At 42.6% G+C, this 22,450-nt stretch overlaps 1 protein-coding gene across 1 annotated transcript in view; it reads right to left on the bottom strand.

Annotated features, from left to right (window-relative positions):
- The window catches only part of ZNF385C (zinc finger protein 385C), a 619,764-nt gene that overhangs the window by 330,105 nt on the left and 267,209 nt on the right, over positions 1-22,450 (bottom strand). The window lies entirely within an intron of this gene.

Genomic DNA, 22,450 nt, shown 5'->3' with positions numbered 1-22,450 from the left:
ATAAAGTTCTTCATGGAAAGAAAACAACGGGTTTCATGTTTCCAGCGGCCGACATCGCTCCCGGAGTTACTTTCAGGTATCGCAGGCAGCGGTGCTGTGATTGGCCAGAGTCGCGGACTGCTTCAGTTTGCTTCAGTGTGTGTGTGCTGATGACGTCGGCACATGCAAATACAGGAGATATCACCTAAACCGTTCAGGTTTAGGAGATATTCAGGGTAGCTAGAGATAAGCCTTATTAAAGGGTTACCTGTAGCAAAAAGTGTGTTGTAAGGGTTTACAACCACTTTAAAGTGTTAAACCCCGACTATGAAAAATTCTCATTACATGTTATATAACAAAGTGGGCATACTCACAAAGCCGCTAAAGCATTTGTTTGTGTGGAGTGAAATATATCTGGTGGATCCTGCTTTAAGCTGTCCCTCCCATCTTCTCCATGTCCCTACTGCAGCTTGAGATTGTTTATACCAGCTGGTGTCCTCTACAGAGCATGCTCAATTTAAGTTCCCTTCTGAGCTCTTTCCTCCTTTTTATAATCTGTGCAGCCCACATGACTATAGAGTCACACATGTGGTCGTATATACAGTGGTAAATAACACACCCCCCCTCCGTTCTCCTCCATTTCCTCCTATTGCTAAACACAATGGGGGTGGGATGTAGTATATTGATCAATTACATTCACGAAGAGACTCACAAAAAGCTTAGTTTTAATATAAATCAATATTAAACATATCAAGTGTAATTTCTAATACGTGTGAAGTGAAAAAAGAGCCTTGGATGCAGATGTCGTCTGAACAAAGTGAAAGCTAGTGTCAATCATCTTTGACTCCGCCTACACCATGCACAAAGAAAATACACATTTGATGTACAATAAAGAGGAAGGTGTAAAACAGTTGTCTGATATTTATAATCTAATATGAATTGCTCTTCTGAAACAGTTTTTTCGTTTTTAGTCATGTGATTGGCACAGCACCGCACAGGGCTGGTCAGACAGACTTACACTATAGAGAGCATACATCAGCCCCTCCCATGGATCTTTCCTGGAAATGGCAAGAACAGCAGGGAATAATCATGTGACCACACAACAGTGCTGCAGCAATAAGGTATTTAGAAGATAAAAAATAAAAAGATACAGTTCCATGATATATATCAGTGATAGCAAACCTTGGCACCCCGATGTTTTGGAACTACATTTCCCATGTACTCTGCAGTGTAGTTGAGCATTATGGGAAATGTAGTTCCAAAATATCTGGGATGTCAAGCTTCGCCATCACTGATATATATGATTTATGTGAATGAATTATGGCAATTAACACTTCTTTGTTTAGTATCACTTTAAGACAGGAAAGAGAAAAATGGATTGTGACACAGTAAAGGGATGCCATAACATCTACATATTAGGGTGCATGCCAAAGAGAAACCCAAAATGCCAGCAGCCAGTTTCCCTAATAAAAGCAAGTTTAAAACGACATACTGGAACACGTCCAGGAGATGCTAATCCGAAGGAACCGCTGCAACTATGTTGCCAACTAAGCGCATGGGAAGTCCATGACATTCATTTTAAACAGTATCGGTTTGAGAAGTAGGAAAACAAATATGCAGCATGGAGTTGACCCATCAGCATACTACAATGGGATGGTCAGGAAGAGTTACAACCTGTGTCAGGTTTTCATGGCTGATTGTGTCTCTGTTGAGTGAAATATGCCCAAACAGCTTTTGGCTGAGTTAATTGAAGTTTAAATGGACCACAGTAACAATTAGCACAGGGTACACTGAGACAAACATTGCAGTGTATGTAGGTGCTTAGCGTCAATGTCCAATGCAATGTAGAGCAACTGTAATAAAAAACAGACATCGGATGTAGTATTTATGTGGAAGTATGTAGGAATAACTCCATAGCATATGTCAGGATATAAATGGAGCAAAGGCCACTGCCAAGTCACTTATCTGAATTAGTGAAGTATCAGGGTACATAAGTTAAACACACTTGTTTAAGGGGAGTTACTTACAAGAAATTGAAAGAAATAAGCATATCACCATGGGAGCTTGCACCCTTGAAAAGCAAAAGAGGAAGGCATCTCCTGACTAGCAAACCTGGCAGGTTCCCTTGAAGACAATGACCAAAGTGCAATAATCATAAAAAACAGCAATCATTTTCATTGTTCTGACTACTCCAAGCTGAAGAAAAGTACAATTCAAACACTCGAGTTACCCTTTCTGTGCACTGCCTTACTAAGGCCCACAACTAATAATAAAAAATATATTACGTTACTCAATTTTGTATTAGGACTTTGACAGGACAAAATCATGCAGTACCTCATATGTGCCACAAGATGGCATGCAAATCAACATAATTTCTTGAATGTATCTCTGATATCAGGTTTAAAAGGGATAAGAAAAATGCCCTGAATATACATCTACAGTATATTTATAACAATCAAATTAACATAATGTTTAGAGTATTAATATTTTTTGATATGTTTTTATTATTTCAACCCTTTCTACAAGAATTATTCCACCAAAACGTGGTTTCAGTTAAAGGTTAATGCTTGTGGGCTAAAAATCCCACTGCTGTCTTGTATCTCTTGTTAACTCAGTTGAGGAATTCCTGGCTCTAACCTTCCTTATCGTGGGACCTTATACTTCCCATTGCAACTGGAAAAGCCACTAGAAAGTGAGGCTCCTTGTCACTTTCATGGCAAATGGACAGACCTGGGAAGTCAAATGCAGCTGAGCTTGTGGGCGACACAATTTGCCAATATATACATGAAATATCAGTTTAAAATGGAAACTTTAAAGTATAACTTTAAACCCGCAATTTCCTCCAGGACTGGACCCCCAAGTTAAGAACGTACTAACCAACATAAATTGCACACAAGCACGACACTTCCTGATAAACAACCCTTGGGCCTCTGTAGAGACACTAAGTAATAAAGCTGGCCCCTTTAAACTACCTTTCTGGTCTGCCATTCAGCTAAGACATTTCCTTACATCTATACCTAATCCGCAAGGGTTTGTCAAACCCTTAACTATTTTTGAAGACTACTGCTCCGAAAACAGTACACTCCCGAGAACGCTGTCCATAATGTATAACCTCCTTATTGCCCCAACAAATAACACACACCTGACCTTCCTGAAAAAGTGGGAGAGGGATTTGAATTGTACATTTACTTTGAACCAGACTCAATGTATTATAATGTTTGCCCTAAAGTCCTCTATCTGTACAAAAGTACAGGAAACCAATTATAAGCTCCTAACAAGGTGGTATTTAACCCCTCAAGCTTTACATACTTATTACCCGAATGCCTCAGCACTTTGCTGGAGATGTCGGGCGGAAAGAGGCACGCTGTTGCATATATTTTGGTCCTGTTCGAAACTATCCTATTTTTGCTCTACAGTCAGGACAACTATCCAGAAGTTTACGGATTATAATATCCCAGACGACCCGGCCTTCTTCCTCTCGCTTGTAAATACAATGTCCACTAAAAGATACAAAAAGTCTGCTATACGCCACTTGGTAAATACCGCTAGATTCTGTATCCCACTTCAATGGAAAAGCCAAACCCCACCATCGGTGACGACCTGGATCCGTAGAGTAGAGGACATTAGTGAAATGGAAGACCTGGTGCTCACTGCGAGACAACAACAGGAAAAATATGAAAAGACATGGGCACGTTGGCACCATTCATTTTTTTTTCTTTTTTTTTTTTCTAAGGGAATCACCCTTAGAACCTCTTGGTGAGGCCAATTCTCTAGCGAAGGCAGAAGCCAGGGTGATCCTGAATCAACCAGAACCCTTCAATACCCTTCCATCCCTGTAACCACACCCCCCACTTCCCCCCTTCCTCCCCAGTCTCCCCTCCTTCTTATCCCGTATGAGTTCCCTTGCCTCCTCCTGATGCCCCCCCCCCCTGCCTCGGGCAATGAGTTTTCGCCTGGGTGGGATGAGGGTTTGATCAAGGGATGAAGGCAAGAGGTAGAGGATAACTGAGGCTTTTCCTCATCTACCGCCTCCTATTGGAGGATTTTCTGTTCAGGAGGGCTTCGGTCTCTCAACGATTAGTTAGGAAGTATTTGTCACTTGACGTATATTGATAAGTTTGAAATGTATGTGAACTCTGCCTCTCCTTCTCTCCATGTGATGAAGTCAATATGTTCCTTCCCTTCCCTCTCCAGTTATTTCTAATGTGTATGTATTGTATTGTCTAAGCCCATGTTGGGCATTTGTAAAATAAATAAAATGTATATTTAAAGTATAAATTTAGCAAATACACATGTTCTGTTAAAGCAGACATTGTATTAATATTTATCTAAAGCCACAAATTTTTGTTTAGGTTTTTATACAGTAAGGAATGTCTCAAATCCCTTTTTCGTCAATTTTCTGTGTTCATTTGGGGGGGGGGGGGACATGAAGAAATCTCTAGTCAAAAGAAAATCCTCTACAAGACAGTTGCCTCTGGAAGAGGTGTCCTGATTGGAAGATTTCACCTCTGCTCCTGTTCCAGCTGTAAGTTTTTGAATTACCTATCATTTTTATCCATATAATAATGTTCACCAAGACTTAAAGAGGGACTTAAAGAGGAGCTTCAGTCAATTTTGCAAAGTGTCAAATTCAGCACCTAAAAAAACTGTAGCTGCTGACTTTTAATAAACAGACATTCACCTGTCCAAGGAACCAGTGCCATCCTCACCCAAGCCAGTTCTTCACTGGTCTTCAGGTCCCGGTATGTCATCGGTGCACTGCACTTTTTGAATGGACGTGGAGCCTCCTGGTGACATGCCGCTGAAAGTTGGGGGCAGGGGGGACTTCTGCCATGGTGATCAGACCGGAAGTATAGGAGGGTACCTCATGAAATCAGGTACCCACTCCCCCCCACACACACAAAAAAATGTATTTCAAATGTGGCAGGGGAAGAGAAGGAAGAGCGAAATGTCCCTTTTTAGGGTGAAGTTCAGCTTTAAGTAGACTCTAATAGATCTTTTTAGTGAACATTTTGTTTAATTTTAACATTCGATTTTAGAAAAAATGTACTTTTCATCTGAAAAAAAATTTTCATCTTGTTTATACAAATTTTACCACCACTGCAGTTGAAAGTAAACATTGATCTGACCCCACTAAGAATCAGAAAAACTAACAAACGTTCTCAAAACAAAAGACTTTGTCCAAAACTCTACTACTATTTTGGAAGAAAATGTTGGAAAATATCCCAAGCAGGGACAGACAGCAATTCAGACCCACCAGGAATTCTAATCCTTTGCCTTATTCAAGACTTTAAAAATTTGATTTTTGTACTTGCTGTAAAAATATTGAGGGACAGAGGATTTGGGAACTACTGGGTTAAATACATTTATGTATTGTTAAGTATTTATATATTTTTGTTATGAAATAAAATAGGCAATCTTTAAAAAATATTACAATAGATTTTTTGTGGAGCACAATTTTTACTAATTTGAGAGGGGGGATTGTTATATGACTTCAAATTTTTATGTATTGTGTATAATTTTACACATAATGTGTTATTCACTGAGGTGTTTTGACTTGGGGTATCTGTGAGTTATAGAAGGGTTACAAAGCACAATTTGTAATATACAACTCCAGCGAATATCTTAATTTTTTCCTAAAGCGGTTCTTCAGAATAAATGCAAAAAATTTAAAATCCAAGGATCCAGCGCCATCCTCACCCGGGTTGGTTCTTCTCTGGTCTTTCGAAGACCTCGGTCTCCTGTGCCTGGCATGTTGACCAAGGGAAGCCGGCTGTGACTCCTTGCGGTTTCACAACTAGCCTCCCATTGTGCATGCACGAGTCTCGCTGAACTTTATGAAGGGTCCCGCATCCTTCCAGGACCTGTGATGTGACTCAGGCGGTTGCAGGCAGGGAGAAGAGGGGAGAGAACTTCTGCTCCGATCGTCTAGGTAGAGGGAGCAGGTGTCTGCTAAAACTAGTTACACCCCACCCCCATAAAAAAAACTCCAAAAGTGGGAGAGGAGTGGGGAAGGAGGTGTTAAAGCTCCCTTTTAAGGTTTTTGGGACAGACAGGGCTTTCAATTAGTGGTATTATTTTCCAATGACATGTTTAGCATCTAACAAGGCTTTTGGATCATACAGAATAACTGCTTCACAGAGTAAAAAACTGGCCATGATTAGGACCGGCTCTGAGGTACTTGAATGAACATAAATAGCATAGCTTCCATCACAGGGTTCTATCCTCATTCAGATGGCAGATGGAAAATTCCCACCGCTAAATGTAAACAAAGGGGCCAGATGCAATTGTGATGTTATTACCCAAATATTACAATACCTATTTTTGGAAAATTACTTCAGTCACTGAGTGGGCGAAGCCTGACCTGGAACTGAAAGACTACTTCCCTATCAGGTTCATCCTACTTTGATTGGATGGCAATGAGCAGAAAGCCCCTATTGAACTAAACAGAGGCTATGAATCTGCCCACTGACCAGTACCTGCTTGTAATAGGTACATGAATTGGGCACAAGCACTAACAATTTTGTTGTGAAGGGCCAACAGCATTTTAAATGGTGTCTATGACACCCTTTATAAATTGACCCAATTATGCCTTGACTTCTACTTAGAAGAAAATCAGTGTTGGTAAAATGTAGGGGCTGCCCTTTTGGAAATCACAGATGTCTGGCTTTCTCTGACTTTTTTTTCAACAAACGCAGGTTTATTAAGGCTTTCTCTGACTTTAATACATTCTAAGTCATTGACCCAAAACAAGTATGTATTCAGTGACATCACATGCTTCTTTTGGGCCAGAGAAAATACATATCTCCTAAGACTGGAACAGGAAAGCAACATTTTTTTTACTTTTGCCCCAGCCCAGGTTTCCTACAACTTACCAGGTATTGGGTTGAAGAAAGAAAGCCACATAAGCAGCCAGCATTCAGACTCTGTGTAGACCGTGCCTATGGTGGCGTTAAAACCCCATACCAAAAGCGACCAGGTATTAGTTTTAAACCATTTGATCCCATTTTCTGGTGTAATGGCTAATAAAACATCAGTTACGATTTCCAGAGACTTTTATACTCCTGAATAGAAGTGGCTGAATTATGTTAGTTCAGTGAAAACATAAAATCACCTACTGGAACGCAACCTGGCTGCAGGCTAGTCTAGATGAGAATTGACCAAAGGAAAGTAATAATGCTTCAGACTGCATGGGTCGCCCACACTTTAAACAGTCTAAATGGTGAGTTGGTTTAATCATCTCATTGAACAACATCCAGACAAATAGATCCCTGAGAACTCTCTATATCGCTTAGTTGGTGAAAGATTCATCCGTCAACAAGATGCTCTGGACACAAAGTACTCTAAACTCTAGTTAGTCACCGAGTCGCAGCCAGAAAGAGATAAGACCTTTCACGTTTTTTGATTGGCAAACTCCTACAGATTTTTCTTCTGCTAGTCAAAAAATAGAATACATGTTACTATAGCATGGGCCTGACATGGCAAGGGAAGCCTTTTAGTATAGGTGGAAGGATGATAAGAATAGTTTATTAAGTTTTGAATATTAGAGCACAACACAGCTGCTGTCATATCTACTTAAAGCGGTTGTATACCCGCACTGAAATGTTTTATTTAAAAAAAAAACCTGTAAGGCAAAGGCATAATGAGCTAGTATGCAGCGCATGCTAGCTCATTATGAAATACTCACCGTAGAACAAGGCCTCGGCATCTGACCCTGGTCCACACCGAGATGACATGTTCCCTCTGCGTTTTTTCTGGGTTCGGGGCTAAGGCGCTGTAAGTGGCCAGAGCCACGACTCTTCTTCCCGGCAAGATCCGACAGCATCTGCTTGGACCTTCAGCCGGGTCTTCACAGAGCATGTACCGCTGACGTCAGAGGCTGTATGCAGTCTGAATATCTGGTTTAGGAGATATTTATTTTACCTACAGGTAAGCCTTATTATAGGCTTACCTGTAGGTAAAAATAACAAATAAGGTTGTATCCCCTTCATGATCAGGCTATTGTTTGCTATTCAGCACTGTGCTACTTTAAGTGGCAATTGCTCAGTCTTGCAACACTTTACCCAAAATAAATTTATATAATTTTTTTCACACAAATAGAGCTTTATTTTGGGGGTATTTGATCACCACTGTTTTTTTTTTTATTATATAAACGAAAAAAGAACATCATTTTAAAAAGCCCTAATATTTTTTACTTTCTGCTATAAAACACATCCAATTAAAAGAAATCTAAAAAAATCTAATTTCTTTATCGATTTATACCAAAATGTATTCTGCTACATGTTTTTAGTAACTTACTGACACTTTCTGGGAACTGACTAACTGACATCACCAGGGACACTAATACAGTGATCAGTGCTAATTTTATGAGGTATGTCCAGAAAAGAATGAGAATTATAATTTAAAAATTATTTTCTTGAAACATTTTACAATTTAATATTGTATGTACCTTGTGAGCATAGGCGTGCACAAAGGGTGTGCCAGATGTGCCTGGGCACACCCTAATTACTATGTGCTGTTTCCTCTAATGCCCCCCCCCCCCCCCCACAGTGCTGCTGGCTTCCCTCCTCTCCTCTCAGCTGCTGCGGGGGGATATTTCAGTATTGAGAGTGGGGAAAGGGGCTAGTAATTATGTAATTTACAAGCCTCTTCCTCTTCTAAATGAACACAGTAAACGCAATCACTCACTGTGTTCATTTATAACTGAAGCATAGTAAACTGTGTTTTCTATGCTTCAAGTGTATGTTCACCTTTACAGAAAAATCCAGAGGCCCCCTCCGGTCTGACCTGGAATCTAACCTAACCGGCAATCTCCCATTGTAAGGCTCGGTATATTCGTGACTGGAGTCTGGGGCTTATAAATCCTCTCTGCAGCAATGTGTCTTCTCTATAGCTATGCAGCTGCTGATTGGTCAAAAAGCTGAAAGCTGTGCTGTGGAGGCAGCCATTGCTAAACTCTTGAAAAGCTTAGTTGCTTGGCTGATATTCTGGTGGTTTCAATACTTCTGAGTAGCTAACCCAGAACAAGTATGCAGATTAGGAAATCTGAGGTTACTATAACTTTCCTTACTGCGTGATTGTTTTACATCGTTACATAGTAGGTGAGGTTGAAAAAAGACACACGTCCATCAAGTCCAACCAGTGGGTGTCCTTTTATTTCAGTATTACATTGTATATCCCTGTATGTTGTGGTCCTTCAGGTACCTATCTAATAGATTTTATTATCGATTCTCCCCACGGAAACCACTACCTGTGGAAGGGAATTCCACATCCTTACCACTCTTATGCCCCATACACACAGTCGGAAATTCCGACGGAAACGGTCCGATTGGATTATGTTGTCGGAAAATCCGATCGTGCGTGGGCTCTTTCAGACTTTTTCTGTCGGAATTTCCGATAAAAAAGGTTTCAGGGCTGGATCTAAATTTTCCGCCAACAAAATCCGATCGGACATTTTTCTGATCGCGTGTAGAGAATTCCGACACACAAAGTGCAACGCATGCTCAGAAAAAATTTGGAGACGAAAGCTATTGGTTACTGACCTCTACGTAGTCCCATCGTACGTTTTGTACATCTCCTCATTCCGAACGTTTGGATTTTCCGACAACTTTGTGCGACCGTGTGTATGCAAGACAAGTTTCAGCCAAAATCCGTCTGAAAAAATCTGACGGATTTTGTGGTCGGACTGTCCAACCGTGTGTATGGGGCATAACAGTAAATAACCCTTACGCAGTTTAAGGTTAAACCGCTTCTCATCTAATTTTAGTGAATGGAGGCAAGTCTTTTTAAATTCCCTTTCATCAAAAAGTTTTATCCCTATTGTGGGGTCACCAGTACAGTATTTGTACATTGAAATCATATCCCCTCTCAAGCGTCTCTTCTCCAGAGAGAAGTTCAGTGCTCATCTTTCCTCATAACTAAGGTCTTCCAGTCCCTTTATTAGCTTTGTTGCCCTTCTCTGGACTCTCTCTAGTTCCAGCACATCATTCCTGAGGACTGATGCCGTGAACTGGATGGCATACTCCGGCTACGGCTGGACCAGAGTTTTATAGAGCGGGAGAATTGTTGTTTTATCTCTGTAGTTGAGCCCCTTTTTAATGCATATCAATATTATGTTGGCTTTGCTTGCAGCAGCTTGGCATTGCATGGCATTGCTGAGCCTATCATCTACTAGGACCCCCAGGTCCTTTTCCACCCTAGATTCCCCCAGAGGTTCACCCCCTAGTGAGTAGAATGCGTTCATATTTTTGCCACCCAAATGCATTATTTTACATTTTTCTACATTAAAGCTCATTTGCCATGTAGTTGCCCACCCCATTTATTTGTTCAGATCTTCTTGTAAGGTTTCTACATCCCGCGGAGAAGTTATTGCCCTGCTTAGCTTCGTATCATCCGCAAATACTGAGATTGAGCTGTTTATCCCATCCTCCAGGTCGTTTATGAATAAATTAAATAGGATTGGTCCCAGGACAGAACCATGGGGGACCCTGCTTTCCACACAGGGCCATTCCGAGTACTCCCCAATTATCATTACCACCTGGACTCGGCCCATGCTGACAGACCTTAGTTTGTATAGTAAACATTTATGGGGAACTGTATCAAATGCCTTTGCAAAATCCAGATACTCCACATCTACGGGCCTTTCTTTATCTAGATGGCAGCTCACCTCCTCATAGAAGGTTAATAGATTGGTTTTCATGCTGATAATGTTCTCATTACTAAAATCTTGTATATAGTCCCTTATCACCCCCTCCAAGAGTTTGCACACTGTTGATGTTAGGCTAACTGGTCTGTAATTTCCAGGGATGTATCTTGGCCCTTTTTTAATATTGGTGCTACATTGGCTTTTCTCCACTCTGCTGGTACCATTCCAGTCAGTAGATTGGGAAAAATGGTCTGGCAATTACTTGACTGAGTTCCTTAACCCCTTCAGATCTGCCCTATAACCAAATGACGGCTACAGCTTGGATCTACTATTCCGGGAGGCCATAAATAGACGTTCTCCTCTTTGCACGCACCCCACGCTTGCTGTGATCACTGAGTCAATGAGACTCAGGTGATAACAGATCGGAGTAAGGGGTCGATCTCGACCCTTTCCATGTGATCAGCTGTCAGCCAATGACAGCTGATCACGTGATGTAAACAGAAGATCGGTAATCAGATGCTGCCTATCAGTGTCACCTACCAGTGTCAATCAGTGCCCATCACTGCCACCCATCAGTGCCCATCATTGTCACCCATCATTGCCAGCTATCAGTTCCACATATTAGTGCCCTTCAGTGACACCTATCAATGCCCTTCAGTGCCGCCCTTTAGTGCCACCCATTATTGCCCAGCAATGCCACCTCATCCGTGCCCACCAGTGCCACCTCATCCGTGCCCACCAGTGCCACCTATTAGTGTCCATCAGTGCTGCCTTATCAGTGCCCATCAGTGCCGCCTTATCAGTGCCCATCAGTGCAGCCTCATCAGCGTACATCAATGAAGGAGAAAAATTACCTGTTTTCAAAATTTATTAACAAAACCTAAAACAGTTTTGTATTATTTTTAAAAAATGTCGATCTTTTTACATTTTTTTAACAGAAAATAATGAGTACAGTGTTTTATGACTGGGCAATTGTCATTCAAAGAGTGACAGCGCTAAAAGCTGAAAATTGGTCTGGGCAGGAAGGGGGATTTAGGTGCCAAGTAAGCAAGTGGTAAGTGGTTAAAGGGGTTGTAAAGCTTTGTTTTTTTTATTTTCTAAATAGGTTCCTTTAAGCTAGTGCAGTGTTGGCTTACTTACCTTTTCCTTCGATTTCCCTTCTAAATGTTTTGTTTCTTTGTCTGATTTTATCACTTCCTGTTTCTCCTCAGTAAACTTCACACCATAATCCGAGCCATGTTTAGTCAGTCAGAACAGCTTACTGAAAAGCTTACTGAGGAGGAACAGGAAGTGAGAAATTCAGACAAAGAAAACAAATAAAATAATATTTAGAAGGGAAATCGAAGGAAAAGCTAAGTAAACCAACAATGCACTAGCTTAAAGGAACCTATTTAGAAAATGAAAAACAAACATTTACAACCCCTTTAAGGACCCTTGGGTGCAAGCCATCTGGTGCAAGCCATCTATTTCTAATTCTATCCTCTGTTAGATATGAGGGTGCTTCCTGTGTCTGGTCATGAGGATAAAAATTTGGATCTGTAAATTAGAAAGTATAGAAGCCATAGACAGTCAGACAACCAGCTTTTTCAGAATGTCAATAATGGCAGCCTCCATATATCTCTTTTTTTAAAGAGGGCTTAAAGTATAAAATTAACATTAGCTATGCTGTTACCATGAAATAAAAGACCTTCAAATCATCTGTCTTCTTGGTCTAACAAGTCAATTATTTGTGAGCAAGAGTCTAGTGGAAATGTGAGGCAAGTCTGTGCCAGAGGGATCCTACTTGTGCAGATTAAGCACCTAATCAGTATCCTTACCTTTCCAGCCATAGTGTGGAAAGTTTCCGCAAGGTATTATCCAGTCTATCCGTTGATGTCACCTGTGATGAGTAATTATATAGAGGTCTTATTTTTGGCAACAGCAAGGGGAAGAGTGGACTTAAAGTAAATTTCTGACTAGGTCCACCATAAAATGTCAATCTATTCAGAAATTATTGTTTTTAATGATGTTTGTAGGTTTATTCACCTGCCAGTTTCTTATATTTATATGAGACACACAAAGCGAGATCTTTCCAGCTCAGATCTTCACATCTTCTCACTACTGCTTCAAAACCAATGGGTGAAAAAAACTTACCGGAATCTACTCAAAACTAAAATGTTGTTTCTGGGTGGACTGCACTTTAAAGCCTACCTCTGTCTTTCTGGCACATTTAAACTAATATTATAGAAATTTTTGTAGCAATGGAGATTGACAGTCACTTAAGCTAACTATTTTTAAAAGTAAGTGGTCCTCTCATTCATTATCACATCACATAAAGTTTTCCTTATTTATTATTCACTAGAAAAGTACCAAATCCAGTAACAAACTATGCAGCTCCGCATTTAAACTCCATAAAGCTACAATTGTTTTTCTCGTATCCTTCCCATATCATACACATTATTACCTCTATGTTGGTTATTGTCTATTCTCGTAGACTGTTTTCCAGTAAAGTCCATTCAATGGTTTACAGCAGCCACAAATACTTGGTATATTGTAGAGCCTCACGAATCCCCGAGGAATAATTTAAAACAAATTTGTGTAATATTCTCTCAAATTCAATATGACCTTATTGTTACCACTGGAATTATTTCAACATTGCATGTTAGGTATATAGTTTGAATCATGTGGCTATAACCTTTTACACACCATCAATGATATGTATCCGAAAACATGCAAAGCCAGTAGAGCAAAACAGAACAGTCTTATGCCATGTACACACGATTGGAATTTCGGCAAGCAAAAGACTGATGAAAGCTGTTCATCGGAAAATGCGACCGTGTGTAGGCTCCATCGGAATTTAGCTGGCCAAATTCCCACCAGCAAAAATTTGAGAGCAATTTTCCCGAAAGAAAAACTTTCTATTGGAAATTCCAATCGTGTGTATGCAATTCCGATGCGCAAAAACTCACGCATGCTCAGATTCAACTACGAGACAGAAGTTATTGGCTACTGGCTATTGAACTTCCTTTTTCTAGTCCCGTTTTACGTGTTGTACGTCACCGCGTTCTTGAGGGTCGGAATTTGGTGTGACCATGTGTAGGCAAGATAGCTTGAGCGGAATTCCATCGGGAAAACCATCAGACCTTTTTCCGACCATAATTCCGATCGTGTGTACGTGGCATATCCCATATATATACTTGTTGTAATCGGTATGAAAGTAGTTAGGCTTCATGTACACGAGACATTTTAAAACCTTTCCTAAACAATGGAACTTGACAGCTAGTAACCGATGGTTAAAAACTTACGTTGTGCCACGTTTACATGCTGCATTTGCATGTCGAAGCATTTTTTGCATTGCAAATGGTCAGAAATGTATCTCTATAAAAAACGCCTATAAACGAAATGCAAGTTACCAGGTTTACACGCGTTTACAAGTTGTTACAGGCATTTGGTGTTTCAAATGCCTCTGAACATCTATCCTGACTGCATTTTCTTGCTTTCCAAAAAATGCTCTTTACCTCAACTGCCTGGAAACTACTATAAACGACCCTGTGCACATGTGCTGATAAGATACCATAGAGGAGAGTTCAGGGGAAGCAGAAAAAAATGCCCAACTGCTCCTAAACATCCGTTTCCCAACAGCAGTGTACATGAGGCTTTAGAGGTAGCCTTGTAAGTTACCATGCCTATTCTGCATCAGACTTTTTCAGAGGTGGGGCAGTAAATACAATTGTAAACAATACTTATTCCCTGAAGTGCTCTTGGCATTATTGATACTGATCAATGTAAATGCCTATATTGGGGCTATTGCTATAGGGGTACATGCAGAGTTATTAACGGATTCTTTAGACAACTATATATACCAGAAAACAGTTGTGTACAGTATCTTCATTGCAAGTAGTCAGACAGTTGTGTATTGTACACCCACAGTAAACTAGACAGCTGTGTATAATACCATCAAGACTAAAAGCCAGACAGCTGTATGTGGAGTCCCTAAGTTAGGGAGCCAGACAACTGTGTAAAGTATCCCAAAGGTAAAAAGTCAGATAACTGTTTATAGTAGCCAGGGGCGGCTCCAGGCAATTTTTGGGGAGGAGCATAAGTCCCCCCCCCAACCTTGTGTTATAATAAAAACAAATCCAAGAAAATAAAGATGAAATATTACATAGAAACTATTTAAAGTATAATAAGAACACAGACGTTAGCCCTTTCTAAGCCCAGTTGAGCGTACAGAGTACAGTCAGTGGTCTTGTTACAGCACTGTCCAGCTCTGTTATGGCATTGCTGATTGCCAGCCTTGTTGCAGCAAGTTAAATTGAACCCCCCTTCAAGTTGCAAAGAGTTTGGCCAGTTCCCAGTCCAAGGCCTACTGTAAAGCTGCAAGACAAAACCAGAGAAATTACCAGCTCAACTCTAATATACTGTTAGACAGGTTAACTTGGTTGGTAAGCAGACTTGTCAGTATGTGTGTGTGTTAAAAACAGGGGTTTAGTTAGGACACATCTGCAAATGCATATGTAAGCCTCTTCACAGCACCCTGCATTACCTGCAGTCCTAACTTCTGTAAATTTATGAGGGTTTCCACAGTGGAAGCGCATGCATTCTAATGGATATATAGTGGGCAGGTAGGCCTGGAGGTAGCCCAATCCTCCTTAACGGCACAGCGGCACACTGAACACCCAGCATATAGCACAATGGCAGCAAAGGTGTCCAGTGTGTCCCCTCACCAATATTACATCAGTAAGAAAACAAAATGGCCCCTGCCCCCACCTATAACTGGCCTTCACAGCAAGGAGCACATAGAAGGGCAACACATACAAGGCAAAACCAGAGAAATTCCCAACTCAACTCACCAACCAGTCTGCTTACCAACCAAATTACCTAACAGTATGTGTTAAAAACACATGTGTAAACTGTGATAGCTGTGTAGTGTCCCCATAGGGAAAAGACAAATAGCTGTGTATAGAACCTCTATAGCAAAAAAGTCAGACAGCTATGTGTAGTACCCCCATGGCAAAAAGGCATACACCTCTATAGTAAAAAGACAGGCAGTTGTGCATACAACCTCCATAGCAAAAAATCAGACAGCTATATGTAGTATCCCCAAGGTGAAAAAGGCATACAACTTTGTACAGAACCCCATGGTAAAAAGACAAACAGCTGTGTATAAACCTTTCATAGCGAAAAGTCTGACAGCTGTGAATAGAAATCAAATGGTAAAAGGTGACAGCTATGTGTTTTACCCCTATGGTAAATCTGTGAACACTGATAACCATGGAGTCTTACAATATCATTTTTATCAGTAAAGTGGAGGATTTCAGAGATTGTGCTCATGGTACAGATGAAGGTCAGGGATTACACACAAGCTACATGGTGGGATGAGAGACTTTGGTCATAATATAAGAGATGGTCAGAGACTGTGAACATGCTGCATGAATGATATTTTTTGGATGGCAGACAAGAATTGAGGGAAAATACCTCAGGCGGACACAACAGCAACAGAAATCATTTTCTAATTCAGAAAAAAAAGGGATTTCACCATGTCAGAAAAGCGTGTTGTTGCCACATCCCTATTGTATATAAAAAAAAGAGGATCCCCCTTCGTTGGGACTTTGTAGGCAACAATCACACATGAATAGGTTAAAGAATATATTTACTGTATATACATAAAATCATTCAAATATGAAATGATCATTTAAAAGGACATATCAGAAAACACAGAAGACACGTTTCAAAAACAAAACGAAAAAAGGAAGGACAAAAAAAGTCCTTTCCCTCCACTCAGGTCTCAGATTACAATCAGCACTTCTCACATCATCAACAGATCCCCTCCTTCTTGCCTCAGAAATAATCTTTAATCTGTGTGTTTTAGAAGGCTGTAGATATGTAGATTTGTTTTCTGATATCATGTATTTATTTATTTTATTAAATTAACTTTTTTTTTTAATGTTTTCTTTAACATTATTGCTATCACAAGGAGGTTAACAAGGGGATAAGCCTTCTTTGGGATAGCATAATGCTGGTTAAAGGTGCTCTGTAAGGAGATATTGGGGGTTTACTAGACCCCTAATGTCACCTCTGCACTCTGCTCAAGCTGATCGACCACAGACTGTTCTCAAGAATTTGTTTAGCTGTCTTGATAGTGTAGATTTATTGCCTTCAAAACTGACAGCTGTTTGCAGTTTTGAAAATAACCCTACAGTTTAAAGAAGTCTGTTTTAGAGTACGGTAATAGAGTACTTGTGTATAGAGTGCTAACAATTACTATCATAGTATACAAGATTGTGATAGTCATTATTATTGCTTCAACACTTTTTCTCTTTTTTACTGACTACTACAACACCTTTTTTAGCACTTGTTTGCTGTGGCAGTGGAGGGGCTTAGAATTTACACTGAGGCCCTGGATCTGAGATGCTGAAAAAGACCAGGAAGCTAATGAGAACAGAGTAGTTAGCTTAAAATGAATGTTAAAAGTTAATTTCCTACATTAATGCCGCCTGCCTTACAACTTAAAGTGACTGTAAAGTCTCATTTAAAAAATAAAAATAAATAACAAACATGTCATACTTACCTGCTCTGTGAAGTTGGTTTTGTACAGAGCAGCCTGGATCCTCCTCTTCTCAGTCCCTCTTCTGTGCTCCTGGCCCCTCCCTCCTGTCTAGTGCCCCCACAGCAAGCAGCTTGCTATGGGGGCACCCGAGCGGAGTCACAGCTCCCTGTGTCCATTCAGACACGGAGCTGCAGCCCGGCCCTGCCCCCTCTCTCATCTGATTGGCTAACTGACTTTGATTGACAGTCACGAAAGCTAATCAGGAGGCTAGGACACTCGTTGGCATCGCTGGAGAGCTGGGGCTCAGGTAAGTAATTAGGGGGTGCCGGGGAGGCTGCTACACACAAAAGGTTTTTTATCTTAATGCATAGAATGCAATAAGATTAAAGAAAGTCTGCCTCTACAACTATTCACAGCACTGCCCCCTAATGCCACGTACACAGGTCAGATGGTCCGTGTGTATGCTCCATCGGACATTTTTCATCGGAATTTCCGACACACAAAATTTGAGATCACAAAATCTGTTGTCGTAAATTCCGATCGTGTGTACACAATTCCGACGCACAAAGTTCCACGCATTTTCAGAATCAAGCAGAAGAGCCACACTGGCTATTGAACTTCAATTCTCTCGGGTCTTCATCGTACGTCACCGCGTGCTTGACGTTCGGGATTTACGACAACATTGTGTGACCGCGTGTATGCAAGACAAGTTTGAGCCAACATCCATCGGAAAAAATCCAACGGATTTTGTTGTCGGAATGTGCGATCATGTGTACGCGGCATAAAAGTGTACTGACTCTGCTGACAGTTCTCTTGCTACCTGTCCTTAATTTAGCAACTGACTTTTACCTATAGGTAAGCTTATAATAAAGCTTACCTATAGGTAGTGCAAATATCTCCTAAACGTGTACCATTTAGGAGATATTTACATCACATGCAGCCAGTGATATTACTGACGCATGCGTTCTGAAGGAACGGCTACCCGTGTTGTTCCTTCCAAGCCCTGTGCCGTGAATGTCATCACAGCTCCAGCCAGTGAGCCGGAGTCTGCAAGATTGGTGACAATGGAAGCGACTACAGTGCTGACATTGTGGCGCTGAAACAGCTTAGTTTTAAGGTTTTAAGGTTTCACATAATGTGCTAGTATGCAATGCATACTATCACATTATGACTTTACTTTGCAGGGAAAAAAAAAAAAAAACGTCCAAAAATGTAAATGACATGTATACTGTAAATAACTATGTGAAGCTGGGATGCAGGCAGAATTAAAAGTTATAGTTAAAGGGCTAAAGAACGTCAGCTTTCCCACTGAATCTTCAGCATCCAAAACACTTCCTGGGTTGGATTCCTCGTCTGCTTCTGCGGATCTACCAGATAGCCCTTAAAGGGATTGTAAAGTGAATTATTATTTTTTTTTAAAATAACAAACATGTTATACTTACCTCCACTGTGCAGCTCGTTTTGCACAGAGTGGCCCCGAACCTGCTTTTCTGGGGTCCCTCGGCGGCTGTCTCGGCTTCCTCCCACAGGTGCTTCTCACGTTCATGCGAGCTCCCTCGCATGGTGAGAAGCACCTGCGGGCGCGCTCCCGTGATACAGCCGGCGGCTATAGCCACTCGCTGTATCACACGGCCCCGCCCCCGGCACTCCGCGTCAGTGGATGTGATTGACAGCAGTGTGAGCCAATGGCTGCGCTGCTTTCCATCCATCCACTCCAGCCAATCAGCGGCCAGGCTGAACGGTGGAAAGGACGACGGGGGCGAGCGCGGAATTTTCGAGGGGTGAGGTAAGTAAAACGGGGGGGGGGGGGGGGGGGGATGGGGCGCAGGCACTGTCAGATGTTTTTTCACCATAATGCATAGAATGCATTAAGGTGAAAAAACATTTACCTTTACAACCCCTTTAAGCCTTGTACACACGATGAGAATATCAGACGAATGATCATATTTTTTTTTTTTTTTGCATGCTAGTTTCATATCGAAAATAAATAGTTTACTAAAGTTACTAAAATTCCCGTATGACACTTCGGTAGTATATTGTAATGTATTCTTTCCTTTCCGAGCATGTGTGGTCTGGGTCACTTGATTTTTTTTCGGACTAATACTGTACTGATTAACCACTTGAGATCCGCGCTATAGCCAAATGACGGCTACAGCGCGGATCTCCTTTTCCGGGACTACGTCTATTGACGTCGTCCCGTGCACGAGCGGCCTGCGCGCCCCCTGAGGGGCGCGCGCGGCGTGCTCTGTGATCGGCAAGTCCATGAGACTCGCCTGATCACCGATTCGTGCAAGGGGTCGATCCCGACCCTTTATCACGTGATCAGCTGTCAGCCAATGACAGCTGATCATGTGATATAACGGAGCCGGTAATCGGCTATTATTCCTCCTCGCGCTGACAGCGCGAGGAGAAAAAAAAAGCCGTCCCGATCACGGCCAGCCCTGCTAGTGCCCACCTGCCCCCTGCCAGTGCCCACCTGCCCCCTGCATTAAAAGTAAGTGCCCCCCGTCAGTGCCACCCAGCAGTGCCCATAGTGCCACCCAGCAATGCCCATAGTGCCACCCAGCAGTGCCCACAGTGCCACCCAGCAGTGCCACCCACAGTGTCACCCAGCAGTGCCCACAATCTGCCTCAAAGGTGCTGCACCCCAGTGCCACATATCCGTGCCCATCAGTGTCATCTACCAGTGCCCAGCAGTGCCGCCCATCAGTGCCCAGCAGTGCCACCTATCAGAGCCACCTATCAGTGCCCATCAGTCCCATCTATCAGTGGTACCTATCAGTGCCCATCCGTGCCACCCATCCGTGCCACCCATCCGTGCCATCTTATCTGTGCCCATCTTTGCCCATCAGTGCCGCCTTATCTGTGCCCATCGGTGCCGCCTTATCTGTGCCTATTAGTGCCACTTTAACTATGCCTATCAGTGCCCACCAGTGCAGCCTATCAGTGCCCACCAATGCAGCCTATCAGTGCCCACCAATGCAGCCCATCAGTGCCCACCAATGCAGCCTATCAGTGCTGCCTAATCAGCGCACTTCAATGAAGGAGAAAAATGACCCGTTTGCAAAATTTTATAACAAACTATTAAACATGATTTTTTTTTTTGCATCTTTTTTTGTTTGTTTAGCAAAAAATAAAACTCCGAGCTGTAACTAAATACCACCAAAAGAAAGCTCTATTTGTGGGAAAAAAATGATAAAAATTTCATTTGGGTACAGTGTTGTATGCAATTGTCATTCAAAGTGCATCAGCGCTGAAAGCTGAAAATTGGTCTGGGACTGAGGGGGGTTTAAGTGTCCAGTAAGCAAGTGGTTAAAGGAAAATTGTTCATTCTGCTATCATACGAGAAGAATTTTCGTGCTTTTCACTTTGGATAATTTCGCATGAACTGTTGCGAACGGCTCTCGAAAGCCATGTACTAAATATCAGATTATTGTATGATTGCTTTGAAAGCGGTATTTTTAGGACAATTTTCTCATCATGTGCACTAGGCGTTAATGTCACTACTGTATCCTCTAAAGAGCAAAGCCTGGAGTCAGCACCTGACAAACTATTCGGCATTAGTTGTCTTCTTTTGAAAAGAGCAGCTAAACAACACAGAGTTTAGAACACTGTCAAGTGCTCTTGCTGTTCACTAAGTAAAAGCAGCACACTTTACACACATTATAGGTTGTTAGACACACATTTAACCCCTTGGTCGCTGCTAGATGTTAACCACTTCCCAGCCAGTCTCATTAATACTATAACATTGTATAGCATTATCACTGATCACTGTATCAGTGTCACTGGTGATGGCAGTGTCAGTTAGTCAGTTAGGCTACTTTTACGCTGGGGTGTTGGTGGCTATTTTTAGCGGCGCTTTACCATAATTTTAGCGGCACTATTTGTCCACTAGGAGTGAGCTTTTATCCCCCGCCAGCGCCTGAAAAATGGTTAAAACCCCCCGCAAAGTTCTGCTGCAGTGGCACTTTGCCGGCGGTTTGGCGCCGATGCCCATTGATGTACACTGTTCCTACAGCACTGCAAAGATGCTACTTAACCGTCCTGCCAGCGCACTACTCCAGTGTGAAAGCACTCGGGCTTTCACACTGGAGTGAGGGGAGAGGTTCTTTACAGGCGCTATGTTTAGTGCAATAGCGCCTGTAAATAAACATATACCAAGAAATACAGTAAACTGAGCATACAAAATAGGAGTAGTACTATAGAACAGCATCCATATATACTGAATAAAACATTCTGTCAGGTCACCTTGAGGCGAGGTGACAGATGCACACCGTAGGGATTAGGAGTGCATCGCAAGGTTGTGGACCCTACGGCTGACTGCTGCAGACGGGAGACAGATCCCACTGGGGTTAGAGCGTAAGATTCCCTGGGGCGCAGAGTCTGAGGCCGCGTACACACGGGCGGACTGTCTGCCGAAACTAAGTTCGTCAAACAGTCCGCTCAAACTTTTGAATGAACGAACTTGCCCACACACGGCACTTTTTGAGCGGACTAAGTTCGTCGTACTAAGTCCGCGCAACTTTTGAAATGAACGGACTCGCCCACACACGAGGAGGACAGTCCGCTCATTTCGAGCGCGTGTCAAGGTAGGCGGGGCCCGCGACGGAGACGTCGCGGGCTCCGCCGCCTGGAATGGACTTAAAGGGGAACCCCAACGCCGAAAAAAATCGGCGTGGGGGTTCCCCCAAAGTCCACAACAGACCCTTGTTCGAGCACGCTACCCGGCCGGCCAGGAAAGGGGGGCGAGCGAGCGCGCCCCCCCTCCTGAGCCGTACCAGGCCGCGTGCCCTCAACATGGGGGGTGCCTTGGGGAAGGGGGGGCCGCGCGGCCCCCCCACCCCAAAGCACCTTGTCCCCATGTTGATGAGGACAAGGGCCTCTTCCCGACAACCCTGGCCGTTGGTTGTCGGGGTCTGCGGGCGGGGGGCTTATCGGAATCCGGGAGCCCCCTTTAATAAGGGGGCCCCTGGATACCGGCCCCCCACCCTATGTGAATGAGTATGGGGTACAATGTACCCCTACCCATTCACCTGTAAAATAAAAGTACCCAAAAAAAAACACAACACACGAGATAAAATATTTTATTGCACAGCTCCGGGGGTCTTCCGTCTTCGGGGGTCTTCTCGCCGGACTCCTCCGCTATCTTCTTGTAGCTCTTTTGCTAGCGGAGGAGTCCGGCTTTCTTCCTCCCTGCCGCCGGCCTCTTCTCCCGACTTCGGGGGTCTTGTCCCCCTCTTCGGTTCTTCTGCCGGGCCACCGCGCCTTCTTATAGCTCTTTTGCAGGCGGTGGCCCG

The sequence above is a fragment of the Lithobates pipiens genome, unplaced genomic scaffold (genome assembly GCF_037356315.1).
Source record: "Lithobates pipiens isolate NorthernLeopardFrog02 unplaced genomic scaffold, aLitPip1_a1.2 Scaffold_28, whole genome shotgun sequence".
Lineage (NCBI taxonomy): Eukaryota > Metazoa > Chordata > Amphibia > Anura > Ranidae > Lithobates > Lithobates pipiens.
Note: the sequence above shows the minus strand (reverse complement) of the source record. Positions and strands in the feature narration are given on the sequence as shown.